This window comes from Aedes aegypti, chromosome 2, assembly GCF_002204515.2.
Source record: "Aedes aegypti strain LVP_AGWG chromosome 2, AaegL5.0 Primary Assembly, whole genome shotgun sequence".
In the NCBI taxonomy this organism is placed as follows: domain Eukaryota; kingdom Metazoa; phylum Arthropoda; class Insecta; order Diptera; family Culicidae; genus Aedes; species Aedes aegypti.
The window spans coordinates 195,438,304-195,450,946 of record NC_035108.1 but is presented as its reverse complement, the minus strand read 5'-3'; the positions used below and the strand labels follow the sequence as shown (position 1 = coordinate 195,450,946).

Genomic DNA, 12,643 nt, shown 5'->3' with positions numbered 1-12,643 from the left:
CGCTTGTACCAATACTTGCGGTAAAAGGTTCCTATAATGGAGGATCCCATAAGAAAACCACGGATACCACAACTATAGGAACACAAATTAAAAATATACCGCAACTAAAGGAACAGTGTACTAATAATGGAGGTATTATTTTTCACTGACATGTCGTGGGTTACTATGATAAAATCATTTTTCTCATGAAGTCAATTGTCGTTACTTCCCGTTACAACATTTACATGTACAATCATTAACATAATTAAAACTTGAAACATTTGCATTACAAAATGTACCTAATTAAAATAAATGCTGATCAATGTTACCCCAGATTTAAGGTATCGTAATATTTATCTCGATTCGATTTTCGTAAGGGTAAAGGAACAAACGATTGTCTAGCGTTGCTTTCATCAGATATTCATCTAACCTTTGCATACAATGAGCAATTGTTTTTAGAAAAGAACATGAGCTTCACTATCAGCCAACTGACAACTTCCAGAATTCTGGACAAACGTTTGAAAAGGGCCCAAGAGGTCTTGAGCCTTTTTTTTTCAGAAAAGTTGCTGTTGAGCCCTTTTTTGCCCGACCACGCAAACTAACACCGCTATCAGAAAGATTGGTGTTAGCTCTTCCTGATAGTGGTATTGGTGAGCTTGATCGAGTTGAATTGGGCTCAACAGCGTCTTGCAAAGCCAATGTTTACCAATGTCGATGTGCCCTTTTTAAATGTTTGTCCAGAATTAGTCATTGGAGCTTTCTCATGAAATGTTCCAGATATTGACAACAGTTACGAAGAACCATATACGCTTGGCTAATTTGCAGATGATTTGGAAATAGCTCACGAGCGGAAATCTCACATTTGATCTATTGTAGTACAGTCATCTTTCCCTTACTCGCTATTGAAGGGACCATCGAGTTAGGGAGGTATCGAGTTACAGAACACAAAACCAGTGCAGCTGTGATCTGAGGGATCATCGAGTTAGCCATGAAAACCAACTTTTATTATGGTTCTCTAACTCGATATCGAGATACGGAATATCGAGTAAGGGAGAGTTAACTGTATAACTTATGATTGCTTCAACGCAATGACTGTTTTTAGTTACTGCGAGCTTATTTATGCGACTTCCCTGCAGACACAAGTAGAATAATGATTCGATGAAATTCACAGTTAAAATCGAGTCTTTGCTTATACGTAAACCATGTTACATAAAACGCATTTGTGTATTTTCCACGGAACAACACAACTGATACAAACAAGTGAAACTTAATTTGAATTGAAAATGGCTGTCCTACTTCAGCACGCCTGGTCGCATCAGCAACAGAGCGTGAAAGGGTAGTGTAAAAATAAGTTACTTTACCTTCATACAGCCAATTTAATTTTCAAATGCTGAAAAACACACTAAAATGTGCATAACTATTTTGTTATTCGATGGATTTTGAAAATTTTAGAACTTCCCGAAAAAATCTTCTAGTTTACGGTACGGGATACTTGGGAATATGGTCCAAGTGGTTCCGGAGTTACTCCGGATTGGACCAAAATTGGACAAATCATTCATTCAACGGATATCTCAAGACCCAGATGTGCAAGAAGTTTGATGTATTGTGCAAAGTTGTTCAGCAGATCAAGGCTATATGGCAGTAACAATTGTAATTGGACATTTATCCACTAGGTGGTGCTAGTAACTTTTTTTTTTAATTTTCTATATCAAGTTCCTGATGAGCTAGAAGGTTGGCTGGAAGTTGTTCAGGAGATCAAGAGCTACCCGGTAGTAACAAACCTAATTGAAAATATATCCGCTAGGTGGCGCTAGTAACAAATTTCCAAATAATCTTCCATATTCAGAGACACTGATAAGCCAGAAGGTTTGTGTCTTCGGCAAAGTTGTTCAGCAGACCAAGGGCTATCTGATTGTAAATTTATCCGAGAGGTGATGTTTGTAGCAAATTTATTTCGATCTTCAATATTTAAAGATCCTGAAACGCTCGAGTGTTAGGTTTTTTAACAAAGTTGTTCAGCAGATCATAGATTAGTCGGCAGTGACAAATCTATTTGAAAATTCATCTCTTAGGTGGAGCTAATATCAAATTCTCTCGAGCTTTCTATATCTCGAGATTCTGATAAGCTTGAAAATATGTGACTTCGAAACATTTGTTCAACAGATCGAGGGCTATTTGGCATTCGATTGAGAATGCTGATTGCTAGTAATATGTTTTAGATCTGTTATATCTTGAGATCTTGATATAAAAAATGTAAATGGGAATTCATCTGCTAGGTTGCGGAAGTACCAATAATTCTTCAATTTTCTATATCGAAAAGGTTTATATATTCGGCAAAGTTTTTCAGAAATGTTTGACATGTTATACATGCAGAGTAAAGCCGTGATCTAACGTACAGCTTTACCAAGAAACACAAACCTTCTTTTAAAACTGCATGGGCCAATATTTAAATTTTCAATGCTCACTAGTGCCTCCTAGTTACAGAAACTAACCAATCATGCAGCACACAGTCCTTAACCTAACGAACAACTTTGCCGAAAACACCAACTTTCTAGTTGTTCTACATCGTGAGATACGTGAGTTTGAAATGTTTGGGACTCACTAGCGCCTCCTAGTGGTAGAATGTTGAACTAAGCAAATATGTAGTGTATAGCCTTTAGACTAATGAGCAACTTTGCCGAAGACATCAATATCCCAAATCATCAGAATTTAGGACTATCGTAAGATTTAGTTACAGAATGCCTAATCAAACAATCATATAGACTGGGCGCGTAATGATGAGAAGTCATTTCACTGAATCGATCCCATATTCGGATGGAGAACAGGTCTCAGATGAGGCAAGACATGTATGGTCGATAAATGCCTATCAAAAAGCATGTGAAATCTTCACGCCTTCGAGGGTCGAATGGGCATTGAGTACTTTTCAGCCTTTCAAATTTGCCGAGAAAGATGACATTTTCCCAGGCTTACTGCAACAAGGAAAAGAGACGCTTTGTCCGCTCTTAACCGAGACATTCAAAGCAAGTGTTGCGCTTTCATATATTCCAAAAGCGTGGCAAAAGGTTCGAGTTGTTTTCATTCCAAAAGCTGGAAGAAAGGATAAAACAACTCCCAAAGCCTTTAGACTTGTTCCCCTGTTATTTTAAAGACAATGGAAAAAATAATTGATGAGTTCATGAAGTCAACAAGTTTAATAGAAATGCCTCTTTGTAAATAGTAATTTGCGTATCAATCAGGTAAATCTACCATTACGGCGCTGCAGTCGTTGGTAAATAAAATCGAGAAATCTCTTGAAGCCAAAGAAATAGTCGTGATTGCGTTTCTCGATATTGAAGGAGCAGTCCATAATGTACCCTATAGCTCTATGAGTTCAGCCATGGAAGCAAGAGGCTTAGATAAAAGTGCTATCGAATGTATTATGACTATGCTCAAGGATCGGACAATTTCTGCTGATCTAGGAGGTGCGCAAATATCTATAAGGTCTACTAAGGGATGTCCTTAACGAGGAGTGTTATTGCCCTTACTAAGGTAGTAGACGAACTCCTTAGAAATTTAAAAGATCAAGGTTTTGAGGTAATTGGATATGTCGAAGATGTGGCCATCTTGGTTCGTGAAAAGTATGATAACACGATTTCCGATCGGTTGCAAACTGCGTTAAACATTACAAAACAGTTGCGTAATAAGAAAGCGTTGCGTAATGAATCATTACAGCACTGGATTCAGTTGCGTAATAACTATTCCCGCACTGCATACTTCAGTGCAGAAAAGTGGCGTGATGAAAAACAGCCTATTACGATGGGTCATTGCAAAAACTACTATTTTGTAATTTTGCATATCAATCAACTTTTCACCGAGAGGATGAACAACATAAGTACTTTTCTCGGTGCTGAAAAAATCATCATTTTGCAACTTGTTGCTTAAACACTTAAAAAAAGACACCAACACGTTAATGCTTCTCCGGTCTCTGCTTTTCCGGTCTGAAGCGGGAATCTAACCCACACTCTTTGACTCTTCTTCTTCTTTCTGGCGTTACATCCTACCGCGGACAGAGCCTGCTTCTCAGATTCATGTACTTATGAACACTTCCACAGTTATTAACTGAGAGCTTTCTGTGCCGATTGACCATTTTGCATGTGTATATCGTGTGGCAGGTACGAAGATACTCTATGCCCTGGGAAGTTGAGAAAATTTCCTTTACGAAAAAATCCTCGACCGGTGGAATTCGAACCCACGACTCTCAGCTTGGTCTTGCTGAATACCTGCGCGTTTACCGCTATGGCTATCTGGGTCCGCTCTCCTTCACTCGATGTGGTTAAATGCTTGGTATCACTAAACGCACGGCCACGGAACCCCAAAATACCTACTTATTTTAGAAACTTGTTTTTTTTGTGTACAATATTGCCATATATAAGCACATCTTTTATTCTAGGGTTGACCATTTTGACCCTTCGAAAATTGATTTTCCCGGTACACCCTAATGAACAACACCAACTGTCGATAACTTCCACATCCTTTCGGCAAATTGAGTTCTGGCGGTAGACAGGCGGCAAGGGGAGCGGCGTCTGTCTGTGTATTTCACGACCGAGCCCCGCTGACACTGTCATGCCCACTGACGATGACGACGCTGATGATGATGATGACGATGGGGATACGAACGACAACTATAACAGCCACGAGGTTCCTTACTGGGTGGGGTGGTTCAAACTTCGGAAGTGGTGGTTGGGCTGAAGTCGGGAGTTTGGCGAGACGTGAATCCTGCCGTTGCTATAAATGTGTGCAGTAAACTGACTGTGGCTCAACTACTCTGTTGTAGCTCATGTAATGCAGTACAGATCGAGGTGCAGCGCAGTGAATACGTTCGTTTTCCCGGTTCTGCCGTTGGGGCCGTTGTAAGGTCTCTACACTTTGTGCTACTTTGCGCCATCTATATCTCCATAGATATAGACGGCCTCTGGGCGATGTCTGTTGAAGGGCCAGTGTGACAATTCTATGCGGATAGACCAACCAAGTAGTTAACTATGCCATTGCTTGGGATTGTGTGTGCGAAGGGCGAAGTCTAGTCCGTACGGCAGACTAGCGCCAAGTGAAAAATTTGCTATTCATGACGTGATTACATTAGAAATTACAAAAATCGGCTGGCGACGTCAAGTGCGATTTACGAGGTCGCCACAATAGATATGTTAAACTTTCGAACTAATCGAAAACTACCCGTAGGAATTCCGCGATTCGTGACTTAAAATTTTTAATTACGGGCCGCAGCTACCGGATTGGAATCCCGTCGGAAAAGGTTACCGTGAAGTGAACAAACTCCGCAACTTATCCAGGGCGAAAGAAATGGGTGAATAATTAAATTCAGCAAACCGTCAGCCTACGGGACGGGTCACAGCGGAAAATGGATCCCATGAAAAATCAGAGTTCGGATTCGTGTGGTGGGAAGAAGTTGCGAGTGAATGGATACAGTCAGTGCTACTATGCAGCCAGCTCTCGCCCAGCACATGGCGTACATATCTACTTGCTTGTTTGGAGCATTTACAGGATGTGAAGTGAAAAGAGCAGTGAGCCTACCGTTAGATTATTCCATATACATTTTGTCGTCTCGTGTGAATGCGAAAGGCAGAAAGTCACAGTCAGTCTCGTCGGCGGTCATTAGATGTGAAACGTTCGACAAGTAGATTACAGCAGAGTTTTCCAACCGGTGGTCCGTGGACCCCCAGGGGACGTGATGACTTCTCAGGACTGGTTGCGGATTCATTTAAAAAAGTGAGGTTTTAAGTATAGTTGTTTATACCTTTGTCAATTAGAGGTTCATTGCCACGTTTGCTTCTACCTGTTCAAATTCTACCTGTTGTCCATACTCAAAATATTATTCATTAATTATGTAGTGAATTTTACATAAATGTTAATAGATGTTGTAATAAGAATTCCCTACGAAAAATTGGGATAATTTATTGTGGCACGTGAAATTTACTAGAAAACACATAGAAATTATTGGATGTAATAACAAAGATTTGATTTATTGGAAGTTTGAAGTAAGATTGTTTCTGAAGCTATCCAATCCAATCTATAGAAAATACTACCCAACAAACAAACAACATCGTTGCTTAATAAGAGTTGAACAAGAAATTTTTCAGCTGATTCAATTATAAATCAGCTTAATATGCTATCCCTCACCTATCAATGTTACTTGGGAAGGCCATATTTCCAGTATTCATTTCTAATGAAACCCTTAAAAAATCTTGAGGTTCACGAACAATTTGTCGCATTTGAGATATTTGAAATTCTGGACTGGAAATGGAAGTCCGCGAATTCATGGATGAAATGCTTGGAAATTTTAAGAGAAATTTTTGAAATAATTTCATTTATGGAATTTTTGAAGCAAAACCTTGGAAACAAATTTTAGTTAATTTTTGAATGATAATAAATCCTCGAGCTGTTTACTGCCGTGAATCGCAAGTCAGTCCCATCAGTAAAAAGTAGGCATTGAGAAAATAGGGTGTGAAGTTTCAAAACTCATTTTCCATACGAATATTCATAAATTTCAGAGGATTGGTACATGTTCAAATCTTTATGAAATTTTCACTATTTGCTTTTCACTACGATACCTTTCTGATAAAAAAATAAAGATGATCAAAACACGGTTCTTTTTTGTGTTACACGGTGCGGAATTCTGTAGTGGGACTGCTATGTGGTTACTTTTCATTATGGGACAATTGCTATTTTTTTCCTACTTTTTCCGAACAGATCTGATTATCTCATTAGGGCAGCTGAAAGAGCATTAGAAGATAAGTTGAAAATTGAACTCAACTCAATTTTGACGAAAATGCAGATGGGACTGACTTGCGATTCACAGCAGTTTAGTGAAATTAAATGGTATAGTTCTTAATTCGGTTTTTCACCTACTTAATTCTTGAAGGAATTCTTATAAAAACGAGTGGAAGAAAAACTAAAAAAATCTGCGTAGAAGCTATTGGAGGTTTTTTTCAAGGTTTCTGGATAATGAATCCCCAAGCGATTTTTTTTAAACGTCTGGAATTAACCTTACAAGGGAAGGTCACGATGGTGTTACACGGGGTTTTCAACCGGACTATTTTTGTTAGATTCTACATGTCAAAATATGAAAAACCCCAAAGCCTTTCGGGTGATGGACCAGTGGTGTAGCCAGGAGGGGCTCTGAAAGGGGCAATTTTGTACGTATATTATATTATTAAGCTAATTGGCAATTTGACAAAAATATTTTTTTAGTATCTATTGTGATGACAGAGAACAGAATTGACATTAATGTATGTTTAAAATGTATTTTCCATGCCATTGGCGTAACTAACATGGACTATGGACACCAAAACAAATTTGGTTTTATTAGAATAGTATACAAATACTAAACCCATCCCGATTGCGCCTATGGCATGGAAAATACATTTCAAACATACATTAATGTGAATTCTGTTCTCTGCCATCACAATAGATACTAAAAAAATATTTTTGTCAAATTTCCAATTAACTTAATAATATAATATACGTACAAAATTGCCCCTTTTAGAGCCCCTCCTGGCTACACCACTGGTCCATCACCCGAAAGGCTTTGGGGTTTTTCTTATTTCGGCATGTAGAATCTAACAAAAATGGTCCGGTTGAAAACCCCGTGTAACACCATCGTGACCTTCCCTTGTTAGCATTTTTTTTTGAAGAACTCATAAAATAATAGCTAGAGAGATCTGGACAAATTCCTGGGAGAAAAGATAGAGCAGTCTCTAGGGGAATTTCTAAAGTGATCACTGGGGGAGTCCCTGAAAGTACTTATTCCGAAAGAATTTTTTAGAAGAATTCCTGAAGCTTTTCCTTGAGGAATCTGAAAAGGAATCCCGGTAGCTCCTGTGGAATAGTTTTCCTGAAAGTTTCACTACAGGCTCTAACATTATGCAGCAGATGTCACTGCGAACAGGAAAATAATGACTTTATGTACCATTTTGGTTGAAAACAGCATTTCAACATCACTCATGAGAGGCTTTTCTTCAAACAAAAAATCCTCTATTGATCCACGGAGTGTTTCGAGTGTTTTTCATTGTCTAATGGCACCGTCGGTTTATTATGTGCAAGACTGGTTGAAGACTGTTTAGTGTACAGGCTACGACAGCCCGTTAGAACGTTAGAAACATTGAACTTTGTTAAGCCCTTTCTTCTATTTTGTTTTGTTCATGACATTTTATCTCGTCTGTGACACGGTTCGTTTCTCAACTTGATGGCATTTATATTTTTGAGGCATTGAGTCACTTAAAGTAGCGGAGTGCTGAAAACAATCCAAACTAAACATTTTTAAATTAAATTTGCTATAGTGTCTATGATTTCAACTATGATTCTTGTTCTTTTCTGGTTTTGTTTCATTAAACATGTCCCGTTCATTGCAGTTCATAAAAAATTGCATTATGTGCATCTTATGTATTTTATTTCAACGAAGAAAGTCCCATCAGATTCAATGTCGCGGCCAATGTGTCGAGAATAAACAATACTAACCACAGTTGCAGCACTCAGTATTGATAGAGATATGTATTTCAAAAGTTTAGTTATAAATGTTGAGTTTCTTATTAGCCCCTCTACCGGCAGCTTCACTTTTTTACCACAAAAAATATTTGAACAGTGATAACTTTTTTGTATTTCGATATTTTGCACCATTTTTCACAAGCTCTCAAAAAACTCTTCTATTTTAAGAATCTGCTTCAATATTGGTCATATGGTTTTGAAGATATTTCGATGTTCCTTGGGGGACCGACATTCCCAATACAAAAATTCTTTGGCTGCCATGTTGTTTTCAGTCAATTTATCAAAAAACGTTGGTCCCTCAAGAAATTTTGGAATATCTCTGGATCCAGATGAGCAATGATCAACATCGACACAGATTCTCAAAGTAGAAGAATTTTTGAGGGCTTGTGAAAAATGGTGCTCGAAAAACAAAAAAAAAGGTATCGCTGTTTTATTATTTTTCTGTGGTGAAAACATTAAGCTGCCGGTAGAGGGGTTAAAGTTAATGATAGTTACAGTGATTTGATGATTTACGGAACTATTCATATTTTGTTTTCACAACGATATGATCATATCTTGTGAATTATTGAGGAATTTTCGTTGCAGGTACTAACGCAGTATAGAAAGGTATTTTTGGCAGATAGATTTGCGAGGAAAATGTTGGCAGATGTTTGATTATATCTTGTTGCAATACAACTTCCATAGCAGAAGGGCTAGTAGGTTAAAATTCCCTTCTCCTCTCGTTTCTAAGATGCCTCTATAGGTTAAGATCGTCGTCTATTATAACAGATTCACAATAGAATTTGTTAAAATTTCGAGGGCATAGTTACCCGAGCAGAAGAAAATGACTACTGAATACCAAATTGAGGTATTCCATACCAGATAATTTCCAAATTAGGTACACAACAAAGGCATAAGAGGTAAAATACCTCAAAAAATACCTTATACATATTTTAGAAATACCAAGCTGATAACTAGATCAGGTATTGAAATACCTAAATAATACTTGATGGATTTTCATATAAAAGTGAAATTTTTCAATACCTCCAGCAGTCCTCAAAAGCTATCGAATACCAAAATGAAGTATTTTTAATTGTTTAAACATATTTTTCAAATACCATTTTAATACCAAAATGAGGTATTGACAACTGAACAATACCTAATTAAGGTATGATACCAAAATATGGTATGCATAAGTTATTGCGAGTTATTCTTTCAATCTCGAATTTCGTTTGCAAAGATATGTTAACGTCAAGATAATAATGACTATCCCACTCAGCTCTTAATTAATTGAAAGTGAAACTTATGGAATTGATAATCACTTCATCGAATGTAAAAGTGATATGACCAGAATCTAAGTCAGCGTCTGGTTACTTACTGGTTACTTGGCTACAAAGCGGACTAAATTCAAAACAAGTTCTAGATGAACTTCGACATAGCACAATTTGGGGCAAGTAGGTAACCAAAAATTTTTAAATTTGAGTTTAACAACATGTTTCCTTATAAGTCTGAATACAATATACAAAGTATTATGAAAATTGTTAAATTTTTTAATTTATTTTTTATAGATTTTTGTATAAACAGCCAAATATTTGTGGATTTTTATAATACTGTCTGTTTTTTAATAGTATAGTGTAAAGTAATTTATAAATAGATTTTTCTAATATACAGTGCATCGTGCAACTGTTTAAATGTGTAGGTTGATGTGATATTTGAATGAAAAATATATTTAATTTTACGCACGGATTTCTGTTTGGTTGAAGTCTGTACTTTTTGGGGCACATGCGTTGGATTAAAACTTATGGAAATGTGAATACCAGTAACAGAATGATGATAATAGTGAATCAGGACGAAGAATCGCTTGTAATTATGATCGTTGAGAAGGGGACTGTCCGCTCTTTATAATAACAAAGCATTTTTTTTTACAAATATTTTGTATCAACATATTTTCTGGTGTGTTGAGCCCTTTTTGCAAATAAAATACTAATGCGCCTGATCCGCCTTTTTTTACAAGGGGGAAATCTGCAGACAGATCCCCCGAGAAGGTAACTCAGGGATGACGCACCAATGACGACCCGCTAAAACCAGCCTATGCACTATGCTTGAGCAATTCTTTTAGAATTGCGCCTGATTCGCCTATAGAGGTCTACAAGCAAACTTCCATGAAAACCAACACACGATCAATCTTATACAAGTCGATTTCCTCTAAATAAAAACGTATCGATGTTTGTTTGACGTCATTTGAGCTTTCGGTCAACGTCAGTCCAACAAGAAAGTGAATGCTCTGCAGCAATTCTGTTTATGTTTGCATTCTCACATCAAACAAAAACAATATTGTGACAGTTCTCACAGCAAACAAAGAAAATTTTGTCAACATTGCACTACTACGCAGGCAATTGGATTGGTATATGCATCTCATCTGCTACACTGAGGCAGAAATACTTAGGTTTCCCATAAATTATGACTAATGAACCAGCCAAATTATGGTTTCATTGATCGCTTAACTATTTCGAAAATAGGATCATGAGTTCCATAAGTTGGAGCTTTGATATATTTAAGAACCATTACTTGAAATAATTTTCATAGCAATCGCTAGAAGAACTGCTCCACTTTCGATGTTGGGTACAAGATAATCGAGAGCAGATCACATGTTATCAAAACATGTAAAATTTTGAGCACGCCTGAAATGAATGGCAAACATTATAAATGATTGATAATTTTAATTAAGGAATTATCATTGCGTTTATTACCGATTTTCATTGATTGACTTATGCAATTTAGTAATGGAATTCTTCACCAAAATCATATAAATAACTTAAATATAACTTAAAAATTTCAAGAATAATCGTTGTGGCGCCAAATCATAACTATTCCTTAAAAAATTATTAGGTTTTTGCATCAGTGTTACCCTGAACAAAAGTTCTTAACCAAAATGGAAGCAGCATTTCGATTTTGAGAAATCGAAATGTAGCAAAATATTTAGTTTTGCCGTAATGTGGTATTGATCTAGTCGATTATTACATAGCTGTAATCGAATGGTCCATTTTGTATGAAATGGAGATAAAATAACGATTTTTGGCATTTCCTTACACGCTGTTGCAGAGGTTCCCGACCTTTAGAAACTGCGATAAGTTCCGGAAAACCTGTCACAAATCTCAGAATCAATCGATGGATGCTTGGCAGGTACACCATCTTGTAGGCACTTCTTGTCCATAAACCACCACAGATAATGCAAGCATCCTGCTAAGATCTTCTGAAGAACTCCATGAAAAACTGGGAAAGACGTCTACCAAGTATCTTTTCAAGAAACTCATGATGAACTTCCACAAAGGATCCAAAAAGAAATCTGTAGGCTAGGCACTTGGGAAGATTCCAACAAAAATCCGGGCAAAAATTCATCAACGGTATTTTTTAATATTTTCATCAAAATCTTCACAAAAAATTTTCATATGATTGAATTTTTTTCTCAAGAATTTTATTTTAAATCTTTAAAGATATCATCGAGAAAATCTGAAAGATATTGTTAGGTTTTTACTAAGCACCATCGCTGGAAGTATGCATAAATATTTTTGAAAACGTTATAATATGACTTCTTCTCATCGAACACAGGCTGGATGGGGACGTAATGCTAGTCCCCACCCAAGGAACACAGCTAGTTATATAAGAGTAAAAAATTCCAGTACCGTAATCCGGGGGCAAATTGCTCACTATTTTACAACTTTTTGTTGTGTTATCCTTTAATATAAAAGAAAATATTTTATTTAACGTTGCAAAATACTATCATATTTAAGTTTTGGACACTGAAATACGATTTAAATTTTAACACCGTGCTTAAGTCCTCCATAATAGGACGGATACCCTAGCTGAAAATTTCACTGAACACTATTTTATGGTAAGGATAGTAAGGAAGATATGGAGATTGGATATTATATGACCCGTGGAAAATCCAATCTGCATATCTTCCTTACTATCCTTGCCCCATGGTGCTGAAAAAACACGTTATTTTGAGAATTTCCGAAACTGATACTTTTGAAATTTCTTATCATTTAAAATTACTCTTAAGATAAGAGGTAAAACTGATATAAGCTTAGGATAAAGTTAGAAAGCAGTTTGCTTAAAATAGCGTATTAGGGCGGTTTAAAATTTGAAA

General features: G+C 36.8%; 1 protein-coding gene across 5 annotated transcripts in view; it reads left to right on the top strand.

Moving 5' to 3' along the window:
- The first annotated feature begins 4,781 nt into the window (after positions 1-4,781).
- LOC5575608 overlaps positions 4,782-12,643 on the top strand; it is a 362,169-nt gene continuing 354,307 nt past the window's right edge. For 2 of the 5 annotated variants that reach the window (XM_021843587.1, XM_021843586.1), the window contains exon 1: positions 4,782-5,534. The gene's annotated coding sequence lies outside the window, so the exon portion shown is untranslated. The remainder of the gene's footprint in view (positions 5,535-12,643) is intronic. The other 3 variants (XM_021843590.1, XM_021843589.1, XM_021843588.1) reach the window with 3 other exon arrangements.